We start from the raw sequence: 27,237 nt of genomic DNA, 5'->3' as shown, positions 1-27,237 counted from the left end.
TACAATATAAATAACAATTTCATTTGTTCATGTAAATTGTATTGCGTCCACAACTCTAAAAATGAATAATGAAACATTTTTTAAACTATCATTTCATACCCTGAGGCATTGCACACATCCTATGTCATGGCTTGAACACATATCGTAACTGCTTGAATGCAGATACCCAAATTACGGGTTATTAAAGTGACTAGTGCCTGGTTCTTGCCGCTTGAATGCAGTTATCCCAAAAGATGTTAAATGCCTAGTGCAAATTCATATAAACTGATCACCAGAATAAAGTATAACGATAAAGCCTTGATTTCCCCTAGTGATGTAATGTAAATGTACTACTAGCAACTCACATTGTGATACCCACGAGCTAATATCTAAAATATTTATTTAAAATTCAAAATTCATGAATTTACATGTTTCATAAATACCAAGACTTATGTGCTTCTATGTACAAAACAATCTAGTGTAAAATAACCACAGTTGATTTGTGCTCCTATTTATAAGTGTGAAAAGAAAAAATGTGAATAAGGCAAATAAACAATAAAGTTTATGGAAATAAAACAATATGTACAATACTGTAAAAGCGCAAAGTAGCAAACTCCATGCCGACATCTGTAATCAGAATGTCTCCAAAAGATGTTCAAACTCATACATCTTATTCATGTGAAATGGAGTTTTTAACTCAGTGGGTTGTTTAATGTTGGAATTGAGATACTGCCAGTATCAAAAAACCCAATACTAAGGTGGTCAAGACATACAGATTCCAACACCCCGTACAGCACCTCCCGCCACACCGAAAACAGGGGGAGACATTTATATAAAATTATGTAAATCCTCTGTGGCATTGAGCCCGTACGGCTGTTTACTGTCCAATGCCACAATATATTGGGTTTCCAATTTTCTAAGGATTTTGTCCCTGTCGCCACCCCATCTCAACGGGGGCACTGCATCAATAACAAAATAACTCAAACACGCCAGATCCCTGGCGTGCACTGCTTCAAAATGCCGTTCCACGGGGTACGCTGAATCATGATTCACAATGGCACGGAGATGCTGCAATATCCTAACGTTCACCTGCGACCTGGTGCTACCCACATAGCTCAGGCCGCAGGTGCAGGTCGGGACATACACCGCAAACTCCGTGCGGCTATTGATATTGCCCCTTATTGCTATTTTGGTGCCAGAGAACAACTGGTCTATAGAGAACTTAGACAATACCTGGAAACAAATAACATACTCCATCCGCAGCAGTCGGGTTTCCGTCCCAAACATTCGACGGAAACAGCGCTGATAGAACTATCAGACACGATCAAACTGCTGCAAGATCAGCGAAAAAATTCAATCCTCATTCTTCTTGACTTGACCGCGGCGTTTGACACCATTTCCCATTCAATCCTCATCAGTAGACTGATGAACATAGGGATTTCAGACTACGCTCTATCCTGGTTAAAATCATTCCTTGCTGACCGATCACAAACTGTCGCTCTGGGCCCTTTCCATTCAAAAGAGAAAACGATTTCCTCAGGCGTCCCGCAGGGTTCTATCCTAAGTCCCCTCCTTTTCAACATCTATCTCATTCCTCTCCTGTCCTTGATTGAATCCTTTGGAATACCTGTAACCTCCTACGCCGATGACACCCAGCTCATCGTGCCCTTGGATGGTAGCTCCACCAGCGCCGAACTCAACCTCAAGAACTGCCTAACGGAGGTCTTCCATTGGATGAACGCAAATCATTTGAAGTGTAATTCAAATAAAACGGAGATTCTCCCAATTGGAAAAGACACCTCCTTCTGCCCAGCCCTCTGGTGGCCAGACGACTCAATCGCCCCCCCCCCAAACTGTAACTATGGCCAGGAATTTAGGCGTCATTTTCGACTCAGATCTCTCCTTCGATCAACATGCTAAGACTGTAGCCGGCAAATGCTTCGGGATAATAAGATCCTTAAGAAAGTTCTTCAACTTCCTCCCACTCGACGCCAGAAAGAGTGTAACAGTAGCCCTTATAATTTCACGACTAGATTACTGCAACGGCTTACTGGCAGGGGCAAAAAAGAGCACTCTCGCGAAACTTCAGAGTGTGCTCAATACAGCTGCTCGACTTGTACTCAAACTGCCCCGCAGAGCTTCCATCTCCGCAGCCCTTCGATCCTTACACTGGCTACCTCTCCACAAGAGAATTTTATTCAAGATTCTAATTGTCGCCTTCAGAGCTTTCAATAATTCCGGTCCAAAATACCTCCACAGACGTTTTCCCCACTACACCCCCAGGCGATCTCTCCGTTCGTCCCAGGACAACCTCATCCTGCCTGCAAAGTATAATCTGAAGACGAAGGGAGGTAAAACCTTAAGCCACCTGGCCACCAAAGCATGGAACAATCTGCCCAAACACCTCAGGCAACTAACGCAAGAAAAACCATTCAGAAAGGTTCTGAAGACTTGGATCTTCAGCCTCCCCGATGATCTCACTAAAGCAGCCATCTAATCCCTCTCTGTTCTCAGACCGGTCATCAAGGATTCTCAGCGCCAAGATGCTCCTTCCGGAGCGTACGCCGCGCTTTACAAATACCCCTACAAATACAAATACAAAGAGAATGGATCATCATAATGCGTGGTATTTTGCCCAAACTTGTATGCACGGCATGAGGTACATTTAAAAAAACCTTTCCTGACGAGCCAGTCACTGCCACTGACTAACTCCGGACTTGATTTAACTAACTTACTGTGCATGCTGTAGGCTTTTTTAAAGGTGATAATGGGTTTGTCTGACACTCTTGAATTCAGTACACCATCCGTTTTTATAATGGGTCAATGCCTGTTAATGATGGACTTAATTTTCCTTTGCTGACGGCTATAGGTGATAATAGGCCTAGGTGACTGATCAGAATTTACCACATCTGGAGTTTTTACCGTCAAGAGTGATGATCTAGATCTCTCCTGAGCCTTTGTTAAAGCCCTGGAAAGAGTAGTTTCACTGTAGCCCTTGGCCCTTAAACGTTCCATCATAGCTTTGGCCCCCTCATTGAATTTCTCATTGTTATTGCAGATACGTTTTAACCTCAAGAGTTCCCCCAACGGAACACTCTCAATTACATGTCGGGGGTGTCCACTGCTGGCGTGGAGTATGCTGTTTCCAGCAGTGGGTTTGCGATATAAAGAGGTTATGATGTTGTTCCCAATGATGTCAATTTGAACATCTAAGAACTGGGCCGATTGTCTGCTTATATTGGAGGTGAAAAATAAATTGCTGTTATTGTTATTGAGAGATTCGACAAACTCTTGTGCACTTGTGATATCACCCTGATAAATACAAAAGACATCATCAATAAATCTCATCCAGTAAAGGACATTGTTGTAACCTGGTGTTGCCCTGAGATCCCGCTCCTCCCACCAGCCCACGTGTAAACACGAGTAGCTGGAGGAGAAGCAGGATCCCATGGCGACCCCTCTGATCTGTTTCCAAATGTCTTTGCCATACATAAAGAAATTCTGTCCTAAATATATATATATATATATATATATATATATATATATATATATATATATATATATATATATATATATATATATATATATATATATATATATATATATATATATATATATATATATATATATTCACTGAAAAAACCATAGGTTATAGACCATATATAGTTAGGAATAAGCATTTACAAAACCTTATTTTACTCGCACAAAACCATTGAAATTCCATATATAGTTAGTTGCACTAACTATATATCGCGCACCCGCAATCCACTGCTGATGATGTCACATATTACATCATTCATGACATGGTCAGTGACATCACTGATGACATCTCAAATGACATCACTGATGACATCTCAAATGACATCACTGATGACATCACTGATGACATCTCATTTGACATTACTGATCACATCACTGATGATATCATTCATGTGATAATACGATGAACCTCTTCAGACTCTAATATAACCTTAGATACAATCAGTGTAAACAGACACTCACAGACTGTCACTCATCCATGGAGTTACTCACACACCTAGTCAGTCATGCAAAGAATCAATCACACCTCCATTTCCTCAACTATACAGTTATACAAACTTTACTTATTCAAACATATACTAACACATATTTACTCTCTTATACAATCCCTGATACAAGTTCACAATGATCCATACAGCCACTCACACATTCACCGGCTCTTATGCACAGTTATTTATATATGTCAACTCTCACATGTACTGTGTTTTTCATATGTACTTACTTTGACATGTAGCACTGAGATATCCATTCACTCACCAATACACTCATGCACACAGTCAACCGCCCATACAGCTGTTTCCACATGCACTTTTGAAACCATACATCTAGTGAATCAACTGCTCACACATCTATGCACAGAGTCATACACCTCCCAGCCACCCACACACATACTCAGTCTCCCATACAAATACTTGGGCAACCAATCAATAACCCATATAGTTACTCATATAGCTACTGATCAACACATACAGCAGCTTACACAACAACAGACATACTGATGCACAAATTAAGACAGTTTAGTCACTAACCCATGCACTCAGTGAGACACATTTAATCACTCACTCATACAGTCAGTCATGCACCTACTAAATCCTTCATCCAGACACTTATACATCCACTCATTCTTCAATATGTGAGACATATTTTAACTTTACAGAAACATACAGTCACTGGATGTTGTCATCAGTGATGTCATCAGTGATGTCACTGACCATGTCATGAATGATGTAATATGTGACATCATCAGCAGTGGATTGCGGGTGCGCGATATATAGTTAGTGCAACTAACTATATATGGAATTTCAATGGTTTTATGCGAGTAAAATAAGGTTTTGTAAATGCTTATTCCTAACTATATATGGTCTATAACCTATGGTTTTTTTAAGTGAATTTCATTGGTTTTTTAAAAGCTAACATCTGTAGCTGTAAAATGTATTGTTCTTTAAATCCAAAAATATATTTTAGATGTTTATTGATATTTTTTTTTAAATATTTTTTTTCTTCGCTTCCAGTTCGCGAACCGAGAAGCTTTCCGTTAGCTCATCTTGATGCCGCGACCTAGTCCGCGAACCGGTAAACGTTTCGTTTGCGCAACTGTGACGCGTCGCGGAAGCGCGACGTATCACTTTGTCGCGTAATGCGTCTTATGACGCGCCGCGTTAGCGCTCCCGGAAGTGCTCCGGACAGCGAACCGGAAGCGATCCAGGACGCGGCGCGCACCGCGTAACGTGAGCGGAACAAGTCATGTGACTTGTTTATAAAACTTTTCATTGGTTCATTTCACTTTTAGTTTCCAAATGATGTAAGACTAGGTCATATGACCTAAAAATAACACTTTTCATTGGTTTAGAACTTTTGCTTTTCCCAAATGATGAAAACCCCTCCTTCTTTCCTCACTCTGACTTTCATCTTGGTGAGAGAAAGACCATTTACCTATAATTGAGCAATGGCTTCTGTACTTGCTTCAGCTGGTGCACCCCCACCACCACCTCCACCTCCTCATGAGAAGAGAGGACCATCATCTCGGTTCATCGCCAACACAGAGGAGGAAGAGGATGAACTTGAGGAAGAGGAGAGAGAAGAACAAGAGTTCTTACAGGAGTTGCCCCGTGTTTCCCGTCGGAAAACTAGTTTTATCTGGCAGTTTTTTTCAATCCCTCGAGGGGAGAAGAAAGTCAATGCAAAATATGCCACCTGCCTTATCTGTAAACAAAGGCTATCAAGAGGCACTGAAAAAAAGTATAGCATGGGAAACTATACTTTGCATCGCCATATGACCAGGAGGCATCCACTCAACTACAGCCGTGCAGAGTTGCGTGACCTGCAGGATAATCCCCCAACAACTCCTGTGGCCAGGTCAACCTTGCATATCTCTTTGACTGGAGGAGAGGCACAGGAAACCGTGCCAAACATTCAAAAGAACTTTAAACACATGAAACTAACCTGCTTGTACTGCGGGGCATTACTTTCATGTGGGAACATGAGCATAAACTTAATGAACATTGCTTTCGAAAATCACAATTGCCCTAACCAACCCAGACAATAATTTTTTTTTTTGCTCCTGTTGAGCCCTTTTCAATGCCTGTTTTTTGTTGTTTCCCCTCCTTCAAAAACAAAAAAAAAACATAAAACTGTTCAAAAATACAAAAAAATCAAAAAATGTTTAGAAAAAAATAAATAAATAAAACAACAAAAACATTAAAAAAAAGTTCTTTTCAGAACTACCTCCCCTTTCAAATAAAATTGCTAGAATGTTTAGCACTCTGGCAAGCTCTATTTCTTTTGGTTCGCTTTCCCGTTAGCTGCCCGGTTCGCGAACTAGAAGCGAACCAAAAATTTTTTTTTTTAAAAAAGAAGAGTTAGTATAAGGGAAGTAAACAGAGAGTAATGTTAAAAGAAAGACAGCTATAGGGAGTAAACCAGAGATACTGTTTAATAGATCTATTTAACGAAGAAAAGATGGAAGAGGGTATAATTGCGAAAAACAAAATGGATAAGGAAGTGAAAGAAAAAAAAGAGAGTAGAACAATAACAAAGAAGAGTTTCTTGGAGAATGTGAGTGAATGTTCAAAATAAGATTAAAACATGTGGAATAACAGAGAGAAAAAATAGAAAACAGAAAAGAAAAAATAACTGAAAAAGATTAATTGAAACAGCAAAGAAATGTAAATAACATAGAGCCATATCAACAACATAGGCAATAAAGGTTTTGCTTTTTTTATCAGCAGAAATATGTCACCAAAGCATTCTAATTAGCTTGATACATATGACTCCAAGTGAGGCCTGTCTTGCAACATGGTGCATCTTTTTCATCAGTGCTGCATCGGTTTCATGTGGCACGGTTTTAAAACAGCATAATACATTTACCTAAATGCATCAATTTGTAATTTTGACGCCTCATAACATATCTTTTGCACCGCCACTGCGTCACAAAACTGACGCACAGTGGCGCAAAAGAGGCATACATATATCATAAATCTGTCCCTAACATTTTAAATAATTAATTCAGGATGACGATAAGGTGTGGTCTCTCCTGAGGTTTGTTTAAGGTGAGACCTACTCAGGGTTACAGATCAATTTTACGCTTGTTGAAGAATACAGAGGAGATAATACATGTGAAGGCCTACCAATGAAGTAAGTCATGTCCTCTTATTACATCATTCATGACATGGTCAGTGACATCATCAGCAGTGCATTGCGGGTAAAAAGAGTAGAAAACATTTACCTTAAAATTCTTGTAAACTTTTTAAAATATTTTTTCATACTTTCAATCTGTAAAAGAGAGAACAAACATTTCCAAAAATATTAAAACATGTATTTAAAAATTAGAAAAGAGAAGGGAAAAGGTTAAAAAACAAACTGTTTTTCAACAACTTTGACATTTACAGAAGCCTCTGCTTCTCTACGTCCCCTACACAATCCTAAAGATATATATTTTAAACAAACAGTATCTTCATGCTGATGAAGTGAGGCCTATTTTGGAACATGGTGCTTCTTTTGCACTGCTGATGTCTCACAATAGTGATGCAATAGCAGCGCAAAAGAGATGTAAAGCCATCATAAAATTGTGTCTAACATTGTAAATGATTGTTTCAGAATGGAAATAAGATGTGTCCTTTCAAGAGGTTTCTTTGAGGTGAGGCCTATTCAGTTTTTTTTTAAAAAACAGTACCCAGAAGTACTGCACTGTAAGCATTAACTTTGACACTTACAGAAGACTCAGTTTCTCTATATCTACCTTACATTTCTAAATGTATATCATAAGTACAAAAAGTAGAACATTAACTATACATATTAAATGGTTTATTTTTGCTGTTCTCAGAATGTATCAAATTTCACTTAAATCAGTGACTTGAAGGTATTCATCATGTAACAGCGGGGAAAAAAAAACACAATCAAAATGATTGTGTTTAAAAAACCCATACAACCTAAGAAATCTGAATTCAAAACTCCTTAAAATTAACTTACTTTCCATAACGTCGAAGGATGTCCTATGAACAGCGTCCACTCTGTTGTGCTATAAATATTTTCAGCCCGCCACTTTCTGAAAGAAAACCTCCATCGTTTTTAAAAATATGTTACATACAATAAAACACTTCTCACATTCTACCACATGTTTCCACTTGGCCAAATCATGTTGCAGCGATTCACAACTCTTGTAATTCTTCCAATCAAATCCCGTCATTTTCTATTTTCGCAACTTTCAAAAAGAAAACATTTAAGATTATTTTCACAATCCTGGACTACTAATATCTTACCCTTCTTTCTCACTCATGTTCTCCTTTTCCTATGACACTGATACTGCTTACTATGAAGCAGACTTACTTGCATCAGGTTTATATAGTTGGATTTTTAAATTGACATTATAATTAAAAGTTTTGGACCAATAATCTAGACAGCATTGCAGACTTACATTCCCTCTACTTCATGAACGTTTTGCAATTCCTCAGAGGAAATCCCAAGATTCTTTCCTTAAAATTTTGGTTTTAAAAACACCAGGTAAGTATTTTTAAGGTCAAACGGCAATTTTTTTTTGAAAGTTACAACAGAATCGTTGCAGAATGACCAGCCGTTTCGAGACTTTAAATAAGCTGTGTAATGTCCTGATGTTGTTGAAGGACCATCGTGATAGATAATTGCTACAGTTACAAAAGTCCTTCCTGATTTTGACAGCTGAGAAGCAACAAAATTTTTTATTAAAGTTGACAATTTTGATCCATCAGGCCTACATCGTTGGATCATTAAAATTACATACTGGCCATATCTTCGTATAAATAATGTTGACATCATTTCAGATTTACATTGGCTACACTCCATGTTGTGATCCGCTGCATTTACTAGCTTATTAAAGGAGACTGATTTACTGTCTGGCAAAGTTAAATATATAAATCTTTCTGAATCTACACTAGTAGTACTTGATACCATACAGTTCTCGCAGTCATGCTGCCATTGATAAGAAAGCCCAAACAGGTGATCTACATCTACACCCTCATCTTGCAATACATCAAGCATATACATTAAAAACTCCTGACAATCCTGCTGATTATTTTCAGAGAAGTCTGTTTGACCTGAACATTCATCTAACAGATAACGAACTTCAGACACACTTTCTACTTTTGTTCGATCAGTGCTACATTTCTCTAACACAGAATTCAACAAACAGCATAAACTTTGTTCCGAATTGAACACAATCTGTTCTTTTAAAGTCTCTAGTGAAAAGAGAACATTAACCACTACATTTGCATAGCAGTTGACACCAGAACTGTTTTCAAATTGAAAACCGACAACATCTTCAACAGAATCCACTTTCTTTCTGCATACAATTTTCGGTTCATCGTCTTTTGGGCTTTTTGCTACAACCTCCCTACTATTACTGATATTTCTTCGTTTCCGGCCTACCACACGTTTCTCAAACAAAGGATATTGAGGCAAATGTGGCGCATACTCTTTTCTTAACCTATTGTATTCCTTAACACAATCTAGATCCACACAAATGTTTGTGACATCACAGTCAATCAGGTACAATCCCGATAAAGTTCTAACTCGTGACAATGCCACATATGCCATACCCTCCTTGAACACAGAACTGCCAATATTCACCAATGCAGTATCTACACTTAAACCTTGCGATTTATGGATTGTCACCGCATATGCCAAGCAAACAGGAAACTGTTTACGGCGAACATATAAATCTTTAACAAGCAAAAACCTAGCAGAACAACGACCAATTAGCTGTACTTCCTCAATGCCATCAAATTTAATTTTTAAAAATTCAATTCCATCCCTACTTCTGTATTTCTCAAAATCAACAACATTACCCATTGATCCATTTACCAGACCTCTTTCAACATGTAAATTCCTTCTCAAAATGATTCGGCAATTTAAACACACATTCAAAGTCTTTTCAAAACCCGCTGTTTTAGATATAGTCTTCTCTAATGAATCCAATTTTGATTTCAAATTCTCAGACAAAATAATTGTTGATCCCATATGCTCTATTTTGTCAATAGCTTCAAGTTTCACAATCTCTTGCTTTTCTAAATTCAACATTTTGTTGTTGAAGATGGCACATTCTGCAAGAGTTGGCATCAAACATATTCCAGATTTCTTCTCAGTAATTTTCTGAAAAATATTCTCAGGCACAACGTCTTGTTCGGGATATAAATTTGACAGTAATCGTGCATGTAAAGCTTCTTTCCCATGCTCAGTCACTTTTCCAATTCTAACATCTTGTAGAATATTCTTGTAATCTTCATCCTTCGCCTGACGCATATTTTCATGCAGTTCAGCATAATTGAAATTTAACCATATATTGACGCTGCCAATGCTCCCTAGGCACTTCCTGGTATCTTCATGCGTGAGTATTTTGAACACAGGTTGTCCTTTTACTGGTGTCAGCTGCAGAAGGTCTCCGAAAACAATGATGTGTTTGCCACCAAATAACACATCATATTCAGTTTTAAGAACTTCTTGCATTCTCAAATGCACAAAGGCAAGCATGACATTGGAAACCATGCTTACTTCGTCAATGATAAGAAGTTTCATTTTCCTCAAGACTCTTGAAACTTCACAACAAGCATCTCCAGATAACTTGTGGTATTGTAATTTGTTGTCATGCTCCACCGGCAGCATCAGTAGACGATGCAAAGTAATCCCTTTAATGTTAATTGCAGCCAGTCCAGTTGGAGCGGTGACAACACAAGACAGCGATGACTCAGTCCTTTCCTGCAGATAACAAGAAATTGCTTTAATGAGGAAACTTTTTCCAGTTCCCGCTTCTCCACTCACGTACAGTCGGACAGGCTTCAACGATGTACATGAGCACTCTTTCTTCTCATGACTTAATCCATGCTCAATTTGCTTGGTAACTTCATCATATATTTTCCTCTGCTCAACGTTGAGTTGTTTTTCCAAGTCTTCTAAGTTAACTGCATCCTCCTGAGCATGTGCCATGGCTCTTTCCACTTCATTCATAGCAGTGGCAGCTTCATTTTCGATAATAGGTCCTCCTAGTGGATCCTGACTCAATGAAAGAGAACTCTGACTGTCCTGAGAACTGTCTCTAGCAATCTCAGCTGCAATCGCTGCTTCCTGCTCAATTTCCAAAGTCAACATTTCTTGATATTTGGGAAACGCAGGACATTCTATGGTCTCCTTAGCAGCAGTGAAAGAGTCTTCGTAACAGAGGAAATCTCCAAGCAGTTCCTCTTCTGCACGCCAAGGCTTGAAAAGTTGCAAAAGTGCTAAATAGAAAAACTCCTTTTTTTCTGGAGATTCGCCACTCAATTTTCCATGGTTTACTAATTGGCATTTTCTTTGCTTGACCAGACACCCCTCACTTCCAATTACAGCATACACTCCTTTCTCAATATCTTCTTTGATGTTCCTCTTGAATATATAATTTTGTAGAACCTCATATAGACAAACATTCTCAAGGTGACTGCTTCGATTTGGATAATATGTATCCAACATGTTGGTCTTCAAAATGTCGGTACTGTTTGGTTCCTTTTCTGCCAAATACTCAATTTCCCGGACAGGTTTTAGAACTCGATTTCGCGTTGCAGCAAGACCAAGACTCGCCCAAACGATACTCCTGGATTTGGCATAGAGACTTGCTGAAGACAACCGGTCACAACATTCGTAAGCTCCGATTTCTCGATGTGACAACATCTTCAGACTGAAACTGTACAACTTCTTGCTGAGGCTCTTTTCATGGGAAATGTCCTCCCGCATATCCTTCAATTCTGTCTTTTCTTTTTTGGTGATGTAAGATGTCACATACCGAGCCACAGCCATACAGTTGTCAGCCACAAACTGTATATCCATGTCAGCATTCCACATGGACAAAATCACTGGGTTGTAGTCGTTGATGTACTTGGACTCTTCGTTCCTTTTCAAATTGTATGTATTTTTGGGTGATTTCCTCGTCACATTATGTCGCAGCGAAGACATCAAACTGTTCACTCTTCCTTTAGAAATCACCGGTCGTGGAAAGTTGAAACAACATTTGGTGTAGAACTTGTCCTTGTTTCTGAATTTACGACGACAGTACTTTCCACAACGATGGCTTTGGAAACGTAGAACTTGTTCTCTTAGGCTTTTCTTCTCCGTTGCGTTTGGAACAGCACACGTAGAATACTGTTCTATGAAATTTATCACTAAGTCATCCGGATCTGTTCCAAATTTAGGTGCATCCTTGATCCACAGCAACATATGTATATGAGGAGCACCTCTTGCTTGGTACTCCTTTCTCCAGAAGAAATCCAACACCTCTCCAAGAGGTGGATTCTTCTTATTTGTGATGAAAGACATCATAGCTTCAAATCTATGATTGAAGTACCTGCATACATTCACTGGATCCAAAGAACACAGTTCTCCAGGTGTCTTGAATTCGATGTTTTCAATATTTCCATTTGCCTCTAGTAGAAATTCAAGTAAGTCTTCCCAGCCATACTCGGCACAGCTCAGAGTGAGGAACCATGTTGGAGTTCCTAAGTTCCTCAGCATACATTTTAAATCACCATGACGACGGTACCAATACTCATTAGTACCACGCTGACACGCCATGAGATTAATTAGGTGAGAATCCAAAATACTGTCTTGGACATTGACTTTATGCATAAAGTCACTTGCCGAGATGTTTCGCATCTGTATAACACTTTTTAAGATGTGGTTCACTGCATATGACAGTCCAGACAGATCGCTTTCAAACAGGAGATGAAACAAATAGGGAATGCATTGACGAAACCTAGGATCTTCTGCATACAACCGTAAAGTCCGGTATTCAGACGCAGGAATTTGATGAGGTCGCTCATCATATCTTCCTCCTCGACCTGTGGGAAATAGCTGTGGGAAACACCGAACTTCCAAACTTTCCTCCCAAACACTAATGGGACTCCCTTTGGCTTGTTTCATTTGAAACAACTCAATAGCATTCCCCATGACTTCCTTGGAATGCAAAGGATGAACACTATAATGTTCATATATTTCTTCACTTTTAGAGGCCTCTACTTTCTCAATTTGACCAGCACACAAATCGCTATCCTCTTCATCACTTACTTCCTCTTCTGCAACATATACATTCTTATAGTACTTATTATTTGTCTTTAAATACACTGTTGCCTTTTTGACTTTCCTAACATCCACTAAATCTTGCCATATTTTCTTATTCTTTGTCGGAACCCCATTAACCAAGATAACCAGAGGTTCCTCTTCCACTTTTTCTACTCCAATTGTGTTAATGTTTTTGTTCAAATCTAGAGGCAAATAAACAACTCTTCCCTTTAATCCTCTCTGTAAATCTGCTGGAGGCAACTTCCCTGTCTTTGGCTCCATTCTTACAATAGCCTGAAAGGGATGAATACTTTGAATCAAAATAGATTCATAAGTATTTAAATCCTTCAATTCAGAAGGAATCTCAACTAATTCAAGATTATTATGAACCGCCCTAGCAGGCATCTGGTTTTTGTTTAATTTGTTACAACAATAAGTACACACACGTTGATCCGATCCCAAATTAAAAGAATTTTCTACCATCAAGTATGAGGCAAAATCCTTCCATTCACTATTATTTTCCCTTTCACTTTTTGCATATAAATCCACTAACTTAGTCTGATTCTTATAATAAGTGCGTCGACAACACACACAGGTGAAATTAGGCCTCTCACTTGATTTCATCTGAAACGTGGCAATTTCCTTCTGAAAATTATCTGTACTGGAAACCTGTACATTATCTTCAACATTACCCTCTACTTCTGAGTCAATTTGAACATTCTCATCTTTACTACCAAAGTAACAAAACTCAATTTCTTCACAAATATTCTTCACATCTATTTCAGAACCATGCAAAAGAGCAGCACATAATTGTTTAAGCATAATTGCTCGACTCTTAGCATAATACAACATTCTCACTAATTTTCTCACTTTATTATGATGCACTGCTAGCATCCTGAAATGATGAAAAACACTCTGGCATACTCTCCTGGAAAGACAAGCCAGTGAATGACCACGCAAACCTGTCATTTGTCTCACTCTGCAAGGATCTAAATCTTGCAACAACTTCATTTTCTGCTTCAAACTTTTCTTATTAAATGTCCGTATAAAATCACAAAGCAAATTGATGGAAACCTGTCGCACACTGCAAATAGAACTACACTTCCAAATGTACACAGGACCCTTAGGACGTCTTCCTAAAACCTCATGACCCAACACCTCATCTGTCTCTGTTGTCACAAGTTTTTCTTTTTCAACTGGACAACCATCCTTCACTTCATAAGCTCGACCACTGGTGTCAACTGCAAACACCAAATCATTATCCTGAAAATAACTCTCCTCATTAAAAAATGCCTCACAACTTGAACTATGCATCCATTCTCCGGAAAAAACTTCACAAAAGTTACTACGATTTACTACTCTCTTCCATCTACTTTTTGTTTTGAAATCAGAAATTACCTTGCTTAGTTTCCTAATTCTATTGATTACCAAAATAAACAACTTTCGCTTAATTTCAAAAGCATGATCAATAATTTTCTCTACATTTTTCTTCTTCTTATAAAATGCCACTTTCTGTTGGCCTTTCTTAATATTTTTTAATAAATTAACTATTATCCTATTGCGGAACATTCGTTTTCGAATGTCCCTAAACTGTTGTTTCCTTCTACTATCATGCACAGAGTTATCTCTTGCTCTACCAGTAACATTTTTGATTGGTCTTTCCTTTCCATTTAAATTGCTTTTCTTTTTCTGAACTGAAACATTTTTTGGATAAATACTTTTTTTTACTACAAATATTTCTTAAGAATGATTTCGTGCTCTTACCCGGAGCTTTCTTGGTGATTTTAAAAGTATTTTGGGGAGAGGACTGCTGCAATAAAAGATCATCCTGCTGTCTTTGACGTTTTCTAGCCTTTCTAATTCGATTCTTAGTTGGCATTTTTCAAATTTAGAAAAGATCTGCAGTTGAATCTGTGGAAAAATATAATAAAAAATGTTATTAACCACTATTACCAAACAGTAAATGAATAACAGTCATCAAAAACTTAACGCCCTACTTATTATTTAACATAGCAAATCTTTTGCACCAGCACTGCGTCACAAAAATGACACACAGTGTTACAAAACAGGCATACAACAATCATAAATCTCTCCCTAACATTTCAAATGATTAATTCAGGATGACGATAAGGTGTGGCCTATCTAAAGGTTTGTTTAGGCCCAGATCTTTGGACTGGGGTGAATGTGTGTCATTGATCCACATTCGGTCCATCACCTGTTTTGTTTGTTTGAGGTGAGGCCAACACATGGTTGCAGATAAGATTTTCACTGAAGAAAACAAAGGAGATAATACATGTAAAGGCCTACCAATGAAGTAAGTCATGTCCTCTTCACTCTTGAACAAAGGGCAGACCTCTTTTGAATCTGTGGTCACACCTAAACTTCATCTGCACAATGTCATTCATAAACTTAGGAAACACTAGTGATGTAATTGAAAAATGTGGAGTTTATTTTCCTCATATCAGAATTACATCACCTGTGTTTCCTCATTGACTTAAAATATCCTTAATACACATGAAAACGTTTCTTGGAATGCCCTAGCACCATTTTTGGGACATTATTAACATGGCTATTTAACTCCCATAATCAAAATCTAAATTTGCCAAGCACAGGTGGGAGCGTATTTACAACAAACTTGCCCCATGAGGAACGCTTTCCATTTAAAAAGGGTAAAATAACATAATAGACACTCATATGCCTTATAAATATGACCCAAAACAACCTATGTAGCTCTAGCAGTACATATCCAGAAATGTAATTCATTTCAAAAAATCGTTTTTAAACACAGCATATAAATCAATTGTATACCTGCATTCAAGAGGAAATGACTGAAAATGTCCTTGAGACACATGAAAGCGTTTTTTGGAATGCCCTAGCACCATTTTTGGGACATTATTAACATGGCTATGTAACTCCCATAATCAAAATCTAAATTTGCCAAGCACAGGTGGGAGCGTATTTACAAGAAACTTGCACCATGAGCAACGCTTTCCATTTAAAAAGGGAAAAATAACATCATAGACACTCAAATGCCTTATAAATATGACCCAAAACAACCTATGAAGCTCTAGCAGTACATATCCAGAAATGTAATTGATTTCAAAAAATCGTTTTTAAACACAGCATATAAATCAATTGTATACCTGCATTCAAGGGGAAATGACTGAAAATGTCCTTGAGACACATGAAAGAGTTTTTTAGAATGCCCTTACACCATTTTTGGGACATTATTAACATGCCTATGTAACTCCCATAATCAAAATCTAAATTTGCCAACCGCAAGTGGGAGCGTATTTACAACAAACTTGCACCATGAGGAACGCTTTCCATTTAAAAAGGAAAAATAACATCATAGACACTCATATGCCTTATAAATATGACCCAAAACAACCTATGTAGCTCTAGTAGTACATATCCAGAAATGTAATTCATTTCAAAAAATCGTTTTTAAACACAGCATATAAATCAATTGTATACCTGCATTCAAGAGGAAAAGACTGAAAATGTCCTTGAGACACATGAAAGCGTTTTTTGGAATGCCCTAGCACCATTTTTGGGACATTATTAACATGGCTATGTAACTCCCATAATCAAAATCTAAATTTGCCAACCACAGGTGGGAGCGTATTTACAAGAAACTTGCCCCATGAGGAACGCTTTCCATTTAAAAAGGGTAAAATAACATAATAGACACTCATATGCCTTATAAATATGACCCAAAACAACCTATGAAGCTCTAGCAGTACATATCCAGAAATGTAATTCATTTCAAAAAATCGTTTTTAAACACAGCATATAAATCAATCGTATACCTGCATTCAAGAGGAAATGACTGAAAATGTCCTTGAGACACATGAAAGCGTTTTTTGGAATGCCCTAGCACCATTTTTGGGACATTATTAACATGGCTATGTAACTCCCATAATCAAAATCTAAATTTGCCAAGCACAGGTGGGAGCGTATTTACAAGAAACTTGCATCATGAGGAACGCTTTCCATTTAAAAAGGGAAAAATAACATCATAGACACTCAAATGCCTTATAAATATGACCCAAACAACCTATGAAGCTCTAGCAGTACATATCCCGAAATGTAATTGTTTTCAAAAATCGTTTTTAAAAACAACATATCTGTTTCAGCTTACATGAGAGAGCATGGAATGGGCTCCATGTACAACAATAACTTGTGTTACTGCATGCCAGAATGCTACACCGAAAATGCAATTAAAATTTAAAACCAAAATCTATTTGTATATCACTTGAGACAAAGCCACATTTTAAAAACACAGCTTTCTTCATCATTTTCTCCTTAAATCATACTATTCTCTATCTAAATTAAATAAATCTTTTCTCACCTTAGCAAATACTTTTTGAGTTTCAAAACAGTCTCAGAAATACACCAAATTGTCTTCAGCAGAAGAAAGAGGATGCACTCCAGAGGCTGCAGCTATTGAAAGCACAGAAATACAGATATTCATTACACATATCTCTCATATTAGCCAATCATAACTCTTCCCTCACTTTTTTCAAATCAAAACCCTTCCCCCCTCTGCCCTCTCTGCCTTTTTTCCATAGCAACCACCTCCTGGAAGACCTCTCATGTTTGCAAATTCACACAACAATGTTTCAATTGAACTCTGAACTCTCAGTGCACCTGCGTATCCAGTGCAATCTTTCATTAAATGTTTCTTCCTTGACCATTCAAATTACATCTTTCAAAGAACACATCCATGCACCCTAACTTTCTGTTTTCAGAAATGGAAATGCACCAATCACTGCTAATGAATCATTAGCACTAGAAATCCACAGTTTTTTTTCTTTACAAACTCCTACTGTTTCAACTGCCCTTTCATTACCACACTTCATCTGACTGCAGCACAACCTTCTCCCACCATGTTTAATGTCTGGATTGTTGGACATAGTTACATCCACTGGGCTCCAAGGTATGCTGAGAACAGAAATTTACCTAACCTCAATTTACAAGATGTGGAAATTAAGTGGTTGGGCCAAAGAGGATTAAAATGTCACCAATTGATACCATTGGTGAAAACCTTTATGCATTTGCCAAAACCTGACCTGTTAATTGTGCACTGTGGAGGTAATGATTTGGGCACTTTGACTGGGGTAGGTCTGGAAATGCTTTTAAAGGACACCTTTGAGCAATTAATGGCACTTTTTCCTCAAACTGCCTTGGTATATTCCAATATATGCCAAAGACAGAAATGGAGGTGGTCCAACCAATTTTGTCCACAAATTGAGAAAGCGAGGAAGCATGTAAACAAATCTGTTTCAGCTTACATGAGAGACCATGGAATGGGCTCCTTGTACAACAATAACTTGCGTTACTACATGCAAGATATCTACAGAGGAGATGGAGTTCACTTCTCAGATGAGGGCAACAGAATTTTCATTCTGAATTTAAGACTGTGCATTGGTACCTACTTATAAGTACCTAAATGTACCATAAACCCAAAAGCTCTTCTCAGAGCTACCCTTCATCTGATCACTCACAATTATTATTTTTTTCTAACTTTTTTCACTAATTTTCCACAAAATACGCTCCCCGGGGCGCTACCCGGTTCGCTAACCGAAAGCTAACCTCGCGGAATTTTTAAAAAAAATGTTTTTTTCCGCACATATAAGCCTCCTCAGCCACCCTCAGAAAACCTAGGGGGTCAAAATAAATCTACCATGCCCCCTTCTACCCATTCTTAACATTATTTGCCCTCCATCTTGTATCTTAATGCGACCAAAACACAAAATGGAGGACTCCCGTGATGCTTGAGGTTCGCGATCCGAGCCGCTTCCCAGGAAGCGGTCCGAAAAAAAGGTGGGAAAGTAATTTACAGAAAAACGACTAGAGACACTCTCACCAAACTTGTTTCTAAAGGTAAGTTGTTATTTTTAAAACTGAAGTATATTGTGCACTATAAGTAAATATGGTAAACTTTTTCAAATAGTTATATACTATCCCTCTGTAGTAGTTATACATTTAGATAGACTTCACTGTTATAGTTATGGATGGACTTAGACTTCTCTTGTATAATTATAAATTTTCTTACATTAAATCACATACACTTTTTTATATTCCTACTTCCACTCTGATACTATACACTGCCCAAAGATAAATTCACTGATAAAAAATGCCTATCTAAAATTAATCCCAACAGTGCCCTATCTCTACTAATATATATTTTTTTAATCCAAATTTCAGGCAAAATGGAAGGCGAAAACCAAGTTTCTTTTGAAATGGACCTGCAAGAGAGCAGCCAAGAATTGATTGATCCAATTGATCAAATTGACATTGAATTTATGGACGAAACTTTGGACAAAGAACTACTGCAATGTGTCCAAGCAGTAGATGACTTCCTTGAAATGAGGACATTTTACAACCTCACAGATTGCAAACAATATTCCAAGAAAATAATGACATTTCAGACACTGAAATGTTAGAAAGTTTAATAAATTATGAAACACAAACAAAATAAAAAAAAGCAACAAAAACAACAAACAATTAACATACAGTATTTGAAAAGTCTATCATTCTTTTTTCCTTATAGTACGCTGCCCAGAACGCTTCCCGGTTCGCGAACTTGGCGCTCACCACGCAAAAAAAAAAAAAAAAAAATTTTTTTTTTGACCCTGCTGGGCCCTTTTAAAACCTCCACATAAAACCTAGGGGGTCAACGAGGATCTACTATGCCCCCTTATGGTAATTTCCCCCTTTGTTTTGGCCTCCTCTTGTCTCTCGATCCTACCGAGATGGCGGCCGCTCCGGACTGTTTAGAATGTTGACAGACACCGGAGAGCCAATCAGCTTCGCATCGCAAAGTTCCGTTACGCGAAAAGTACGCGAACCGGATCGCTGCCCAGAGCGCTGTTACAGATATATATCTTTTTTTGAACGTTAATTTCTCAAAATCCACTGAAGCACATATATTGAGACCTAGCAAAGGCACATTGGGCTAACAGTCCCTACAATTTTGCCAAGTTTCGTGCAAATCCATTCAGCCGTTCGAGCTAAAAGTGAGTCCAACCGTCCTATGGAAATTAACATGGGAAAAATGCGTTTTGGGACCCCCCTTTTTTCTTGGCCCCCCCTCGACGAACACCCCCCAAATTTCCAGGAGCTGCTCAGAAACAAAATGTGCCATTTTCCTGAAAATTTCAGCCGATTCCGTCCACAAACGCCAAAGTTATTAGACATAGAATTTTCAAAAATCCCATAGGGAAAAAATCCTAACTATATATACCTACTGGCGACCGCCAGTAGGTAATATATATATATATATATATATATATATATATATATATATATATATATATATATATATATATTACCACGATGTCTCCTCCATAGAAAGAAACAGGCAGCACACGAGGCTTCTGGAGCATCCACCTTTATTCTTTCATAAGACCATGGGCATGACGCGTTTCGGGGGTTTTTCCTTTCTCAAATGCCCCCCTGGTCTAGGTCGTGTCTTTCGCTTACAGTCCCAAAGTAAAGTTCAGTTTTTCGTCCCACCCTCTAAAGTAGTGTGGGCTGCCTGACAAACACGGCATGGAATCGCCTCTGCCTTGAAAGTAACTGCATTTCCCAGCATTCAGTGTTCCTTGTATGCCGGCGGCGATACCAATTCCCGGCTCAGTTTTTTGTAGAGTCAACAGCCGGTGTGTCATGTCGTCCGGCGGGAGCTGTGGCTGTTGTGGGTTCAGGTGATGGCTTCCATACATATATATATAAAAATTACCTACTGGCAGATGCCAGTAGGTAGTTATAGTTAAAACCTAGTTTCCATAGTAAATCTGCAACATTTTATTTGGAATAACTTTGGCACGATTGGACGAATCTTCGGGAATTTCTCCAGGAAAATGGCCTGCTCAGCTCCACTCCTTCCCTGAAAGTTTGGGGGTGATCGTGAAGCGTGGGTCAAGAAAAAAGGAGGGTCCCTAAACGTGTTTTCCCCATGCAATTTTCCATAGGACCTTTAGCCCGAACGGCTGAATGGAATTACACCAGACTTGGCAAAAAGGTAGAGTTCCGTTCGCAGATGGGCCTTTTTGTTAAATGGTGTAAATCCGTTCAGTAGTTCCTGAGAAAATCATAAGTAAAATCATAAGTATATATTGGAGGTGTTACGGTAAGCTTACTGTAAGCTTACTGTAGTTTGTACCTTCACGAGCGCGAGCTGCATGCTGATTGGATGTCAACTGTCTGTCAACACTCCAAACCAGGAAGTGTTGGCAGCCATCTTGTGCCTCGGTAGAACCGAGGCACAAGAAAGCTGAAAACAAAAGGTCAAAAAACGCAAAGGGTAGACACACCCTGACCCCCAAGGACAAAACAAAATGTTGCTTTTTTAAAAATCGCGGGGTATGCGTACGTACGCGTACCCCATGAAAAAAAAACGGTGTTATTTTTTTTAAATTAGCCTCCGGGGGTACCAAATCCCGGGGGCATATTTAAAAAAAGTGTGGCCCCAGGGACCGCCACCCCGAGGCAAAGTTAATATGGTAGTGGGGGGGCACACGGCCCCCCCACAGCCCCGGGGACCGCCACCCCTCCACCCCGCCATTATTATATTTTTTAATAAAAAAACCTGTGTGGGGGGCTCAAGCCCCCCCCCACACGCCCCGGGGACCACCACCTCCCCGGGGCACTAATATGCAAATAGAGGGTCAGTGACAGACCCCCCAGCCCTGGGGACCACCACCCCCGGGGCTTTGTTGATGTTGGGAGGGTGGCTGCGCGGCCCCCCTCCTGGAGCCCTTGATGGCCCTGGGGACCGCTACCCCCAGGGCCGGCTCCTGCAGTGTCCCGGGCTGCTGTTTGCTGTGGTAGAACTGGAGCCTCGCGGCTCCCGCCCTACCACAGCAAACTGCTTTAATTTTTGAAAGAGAGAGCAGGAAACCTGCTCTCTCTTTCAAAAATCAAAGCTGATTGCTTTTCTTTACGGGGAGCAGCATGTTAGCTGCTCCCCATACAGAAAAGCAATGCCAGCTCCTGCAGGATGCGGGGAGCCAGCATGGACCGTGGGAGCCTTGGGGACCCCGCCAAGGCCCCCAACGAGGAGGGCCAGGCCCCGGGGGATGGGGTCCCCCGGGCCGAAAGTGGCCCGGGAGGGGGGCCACGCGGCCCCCCTCCTTCAAAAAAAAAGTAAGACCCCAGGAGATGGGGTCCCTGGGGCCTAAAGGGGGCATAGGAGGGGGGCTGCAGACCCTCTCCAGTATAAAGAAATAAATTAATGAAGTTGGCCATACCCCGGGGGATGGTGGCCACAGGAGGGGGGCCACGAGGGCCCATTCCCGTCAAAATTTAAAAAAAAAAAGATTTGGGGGCAGTCCCTGGGGATGGGTTCCCCAGGGCCCAAAAAAAAAAGAAGGGGATTACACAGCGGGATCGGGAGTAGGCCACGCCCCTCCCTACACCTTTCTGCAAACAGCCCCCTGGCACGTTTGCAGAGGGGGAAGTAAATCCCCTCGCATACTGGGGGTCCCTGGGGGCCAACTTGCCCACCAGGAGCCTCCAGTATGGGCCAGGGGGCTCCCTTGCAGAGACGTGTAAAGAGGCCACACCCCTTTTCATACCTCTCTGTAATGGAGCCCCCTGGCGCATACTGGACGTTGCTGGTGGGCTAGTTTGCCCTCAGGGACCCCCAGTATGTGAGGGGAATTACTTCCGCCTCTGAATAAGTACCAGGGGGCTGCGTTGCAGAGAGGTGTAAAAAGGGGCATGGCCTCTTTACACCTCTCTGCAACGCAGCCCCCTGGCGCACACGGGACGTTCCTGGTGGGTTAGTTGGCCCCCAGGGACCCTCAGTATGCAAGGGGAATTAGTTCCCCCTCTGAAAAAGCGCCAGGGGGCTGCTTGCAAAGAGGTGTTAAAAGGGTTGTGGTCTTATTACACCTCTCTGTAACGCAGCCCCATGGCGCATACTGGAGGTTCCTGGTGGGCTAGTTGGCCCCCAGGGACCCCCAGTATGCAAGGGGAATTAGTTCCCCCTCTGCAAACGCGGCAAGGGGCTGTGTTGCAGAGGTGTAAAAAGGGGCGTGGCCTCATTACACCTCTCTGCAATGCAGCCCCCTGGCGCACACTGGAGGTTCCTGGTGGGCTAGTTGGCCCCCAGGCACCCCCAGTATGCAAGGGGAATTAGTTGCCCCTCTGTAAAAGCGCCAGGGGGCTCCATTGCAGAGAGGTGTAATGAGACCACGCCCCTTTTTACACCTCTCAGTTACACAGCCCCCTGGCACATACTGGAGGTTTCTGGTGTGCTAGTTGGCCCCCAGAGACCCCCAGTATGTAAGGGACTTAATCCCCCAGCTTAGAACGCGTTACGGGGCATGTTTGGACAGTGGTGAAGGTAGGGGACGGGGCTTGAGGTGACATGTGTGCAAACACGCCCTGTGGCGCGTTTTAGCTTGGGGAATATATTCCTCATCAATCCAGAGGTCCCCTAGGGGCCAACTAGTCCAACGGGTACCTCTAGTAGGTGCTACGGAGCTGCATTGCAGAGTTTTGTAAAAAGGGGGCATGCCCTCTGAACACCTCTCTGCAACACAGCTCCCTGGCGCAAACTGGAGGTACATGATGGGCTAGTTGGCTCACAGATGACCTCAGGATTGAAAAGGAATATATTCCCCAACCTAAGACGCGCCACAGGGCGTGTTTGCACACATGTCTCCTCAGGCCCCAACCCCTTCCTTCACTATTGAGCGAAATATTCCTCTAAAATCAGCCGAAGTACGAATTTCGATTTAATCACCTGTTATCATGAGAGACGTCAGTGCTGCATCTTTCAGCCCACTACTGATCCTGAAAAGTAATTGTAACCATACTTACAGTAACTCGAATTTCCTTCCATAGATTAACATTGACTGGTCTCAATTGAAAATGTTTCTAAGTGTGGAGTTTTGGAACTTTAAAAAATTCCTCAAAAATAAGCTGAACTATGAATTCCGATTTACTCACCTGTTCTTCTCCACCACTGTGGTGTTGTGGTGGTCCTCTTGGTGGTGGTGGTGGCTGAGATGCTCCTGCTGCTGCTGCTACTGAAGCCATTTTTCAGTCCAAAAAAGTACAGAGAGGTCTTTCAACAGGTCTTCTTCACTCAAAGTACAAAGTGAGTATGAGGAAAAAAGGTGGGGGCTTTCATCATTAGGAAAAAAAAACTGTCCTGAACCAATAAAAAGTGTTAATTTCAGGTCACATGACCAGGGCTTTCATCATTTGGAAACCAAACTGTCCTGCACTGATAAAAAGTGTTATTTTTAGGTCACATGATCCGACGCGCTTACGCTACGCGCCCCCTGGCACGCCCAGGGGCGCGTCGCGTAAGCGCATCGAATGCTTACGTTGCGCGATCGTATGCGTTCGAGTGCTTCCAGGTGCGTTTACGCCGTGCGTATCACGCGGACGCGACTACGCGATACGTCACAATGATGTTTTCGTTTGCGGCAAAAGCGCTAACGGGATCTCACCGGTACGTGCCCTAGGGCGCGCCGCAAGAGTGCGCTTTCCGGTGCGCTCACCGCGACACGCCCCGGGAGCGCTCCAGGGCAAAAAAAAAAAAACATGAACAATATACATAAAAAAATAATATTACATAAATATACATTATAGGATTCATTATAAAAAATTACATTTCATAGCTATAGAATTTTGCTATTAAAAAACCTTTGAAATTCACTGAAAAAAACCAAAGGTTTCACACCAGTTATAGTTAGGAATTAGCATTTTAAAAACCTATGAAATTCACTGAAAAAACCATAGGTTTCACACCAGTTTTCAAATGCGTTTTGGGACCCCCCTTTTTTCTTGGCCCCCCCTCGACGAACACCCCCCAAATTTCCAGGAGCTGCTCAGAAACAAAATGTGCCATTTTCCTGAAAATTTCAGCCGATTCCGTCCACAAACGCCAAAGTTATTAGACATAGAATTTTCAAAAATCCCATAGGGAAAAAATCCTAACTATATATACCTACTGGCGACCGCCAGTAGGTAATATATATATATATATATATATATATATATATATATATATATATATATATATATATATATATTACCACGATGTCTCCTCCATAGAAAGAAACAGGCAGCACACGAGGCTTCTGGAGCATCCACCTTTATTCTTTCATAAGACCATGGGCATGACGCGTTTCGGGGGTTTTTCCTTTCTCAAATGCCCCCCTGGTCTAGGTCGTGTCTTTCGCTTACAGTCCCAAAGTAAAGTTCAGTTTTTCATCCCACCCTCTAAAGTAGTGTGGGCTGCCTGACAAACACGGCATGGAATCGCCTCTGCCTTGAAAGTAACTGCATTTCCCAGCATTCAGTGTTCCTTGTATGCCGGCGGCGATACCAATTCCCGGCTCAGTTTTTTGTAGAGTCAACAGCCGGTGTGTCATGTCGTCCGGCGGGAGCTGTGGCTGTTGTGGGTTCAGGTGATGGCTTCCATACATATATATATAAAAATTACCTACTGGCAGATGCCAGTAGGTAGTTATAGTTAAAACCTAGTTTCCATAGTAAATCTGCAACATTTTATTTGGAATAACTTTGGCACGATTGGACGAATCTTCGGGAATTTCTCCAGGAAAATGGCCTGCTCAGCTCCACTCCTTCCCTGAAAGTTTGGGGGTGATCGTGAAGCGTGGGTCAAGAAAAAAGGAGGGTCCCTGAACGTGTTTTCCCCATGCAATTTTCCATAGGACCTTTAGCCCGAACGGCTGAATGGAATTACACCAGACTTGGCAAAAAGGTAGAGTTCCGTTCGCAGATGGGCCTTTTTGTTAAATGGTGTAAATCCGTTCAGTAGTTCCTGAGAAAATCATAAGTAAAATCATAAGTATATATTGGAGATGTTACGGTAAGCTTACTGTAAGCTTACTGTAGTTTGTACCTTCACGAGCGCGAGCTGCATGCTGATTGGATGTCAACTGTCTGTCAACACTCCAAACCAGGAAGTGTTGGCAGCCATCTTGTGCCTCGGTAGAACCGAGGCACAAGAAAGCTGAAAACAAAAGGTCAAAAAACGCAAAGGGTAGACACACCCTGACCCCCAAGGACAAAACAAAATGTTGCTTTTTTAAAAATCGCGGGGTATGCGTACGTACGCGTACCCCATGAAAAAAAAACGGTGTTATTTTTTTTAAATTAGCCTCCGGGGGTACCAAATCCCGGGGGCATATTTAAAAAAAGTGTGGCCCCAGGGACCGCCACCCCGAGGCAAAGTTAATATGGTAGTGGGGGGGCACACGGCCCCCCCACAGCCCCGGGGACCGCCACCCCTCCACCCCGCCATTATTATATTTTTTAATAAAAAAACCTGTGTGGGGGGGCTCAAGCCCCCCCCCACACGCCCCGGGGACCACCACCTCCCCGGGGCACTAATATGCAAATAGAGGGTCAGTGACAGACCCCCCAGCCCTGGGGACCACCACCCCCGGGGCTTTGTTGATGTTGGGAGGGTGGCTGCGCGGCCCCCCTCCTGGAGCCCTTGATGGCCCTGGGGACCGCTACCCCCAGGGCCGGCTCCTGCAGTGTCCCGGGCTGCTGTTTGCTGTGGTAGAACTGGAGCCTCGCGGCTCCCGCCCTACCACAGCAAACTGCTTTAATTTTTGAAAGAGAGAGCAGGAAACCTGCTCTCTCTTTCAAAAATCAAAGCTGATTGCTTTTCTTTACGGGGAGCAGCATGTTAGCTGCTCCCCATACAGAAAAGCAATGCCAGCTCCTGCAGGATGCGGGGAGCCAGCATGGACCGTGGGAGCCTTGGGGACCCCGCCAAGGCCCCCAACGAGGAGGGCCAGGCCCCGGGGGATGGGGTCCCCCGGGCCGAAAGTGGCCCGGGAGGGGGGCCACGCGGCCCCCCTCCTTCAAAAAAAAAGTAAGACCCCAGGAGATGGGGTCCCTGGGGCCTAAAGGGGGCATAGGAGGGGGGCTGCAGACCCTCTCCAGTATAAAGAAATAAATTAATGAAGTTGGCCATACCCCGGGGGATGGTGGCCACAGGAGGGGGGCCACGAGGGCCCATTCCCGTCAAAATTTTAAAAAAAAAAGATTTGGGGGCAGGCCCTGGGGATGGGTTCCCCAGGGCCAAAAAAAAAAAGAAGGGGATTACACAGCGGGATCGGGAGTAGGCCACGCCCCTCCCTACACCTTTCTGCAAAC

Source organism: Lissotriton vulgaris, chromosome 3_2 (genome assembly GCF_964263255.1).
Source record: "Lissotriton vulgaris chromosome 3_2, aLisVul1.2, whole genome shotgun sequence".
Lineage (NCBI taxonomy): Eukaryota > Metazoa > Chordata > Amphibia > Caudata > Salamandridae > Lissotriton > Lissotriton vulgaris.
The sequence above is the reverse complement of the archived record's forward strand: the minus strand, read 5'-3'. Positions refer to the sequence as shown.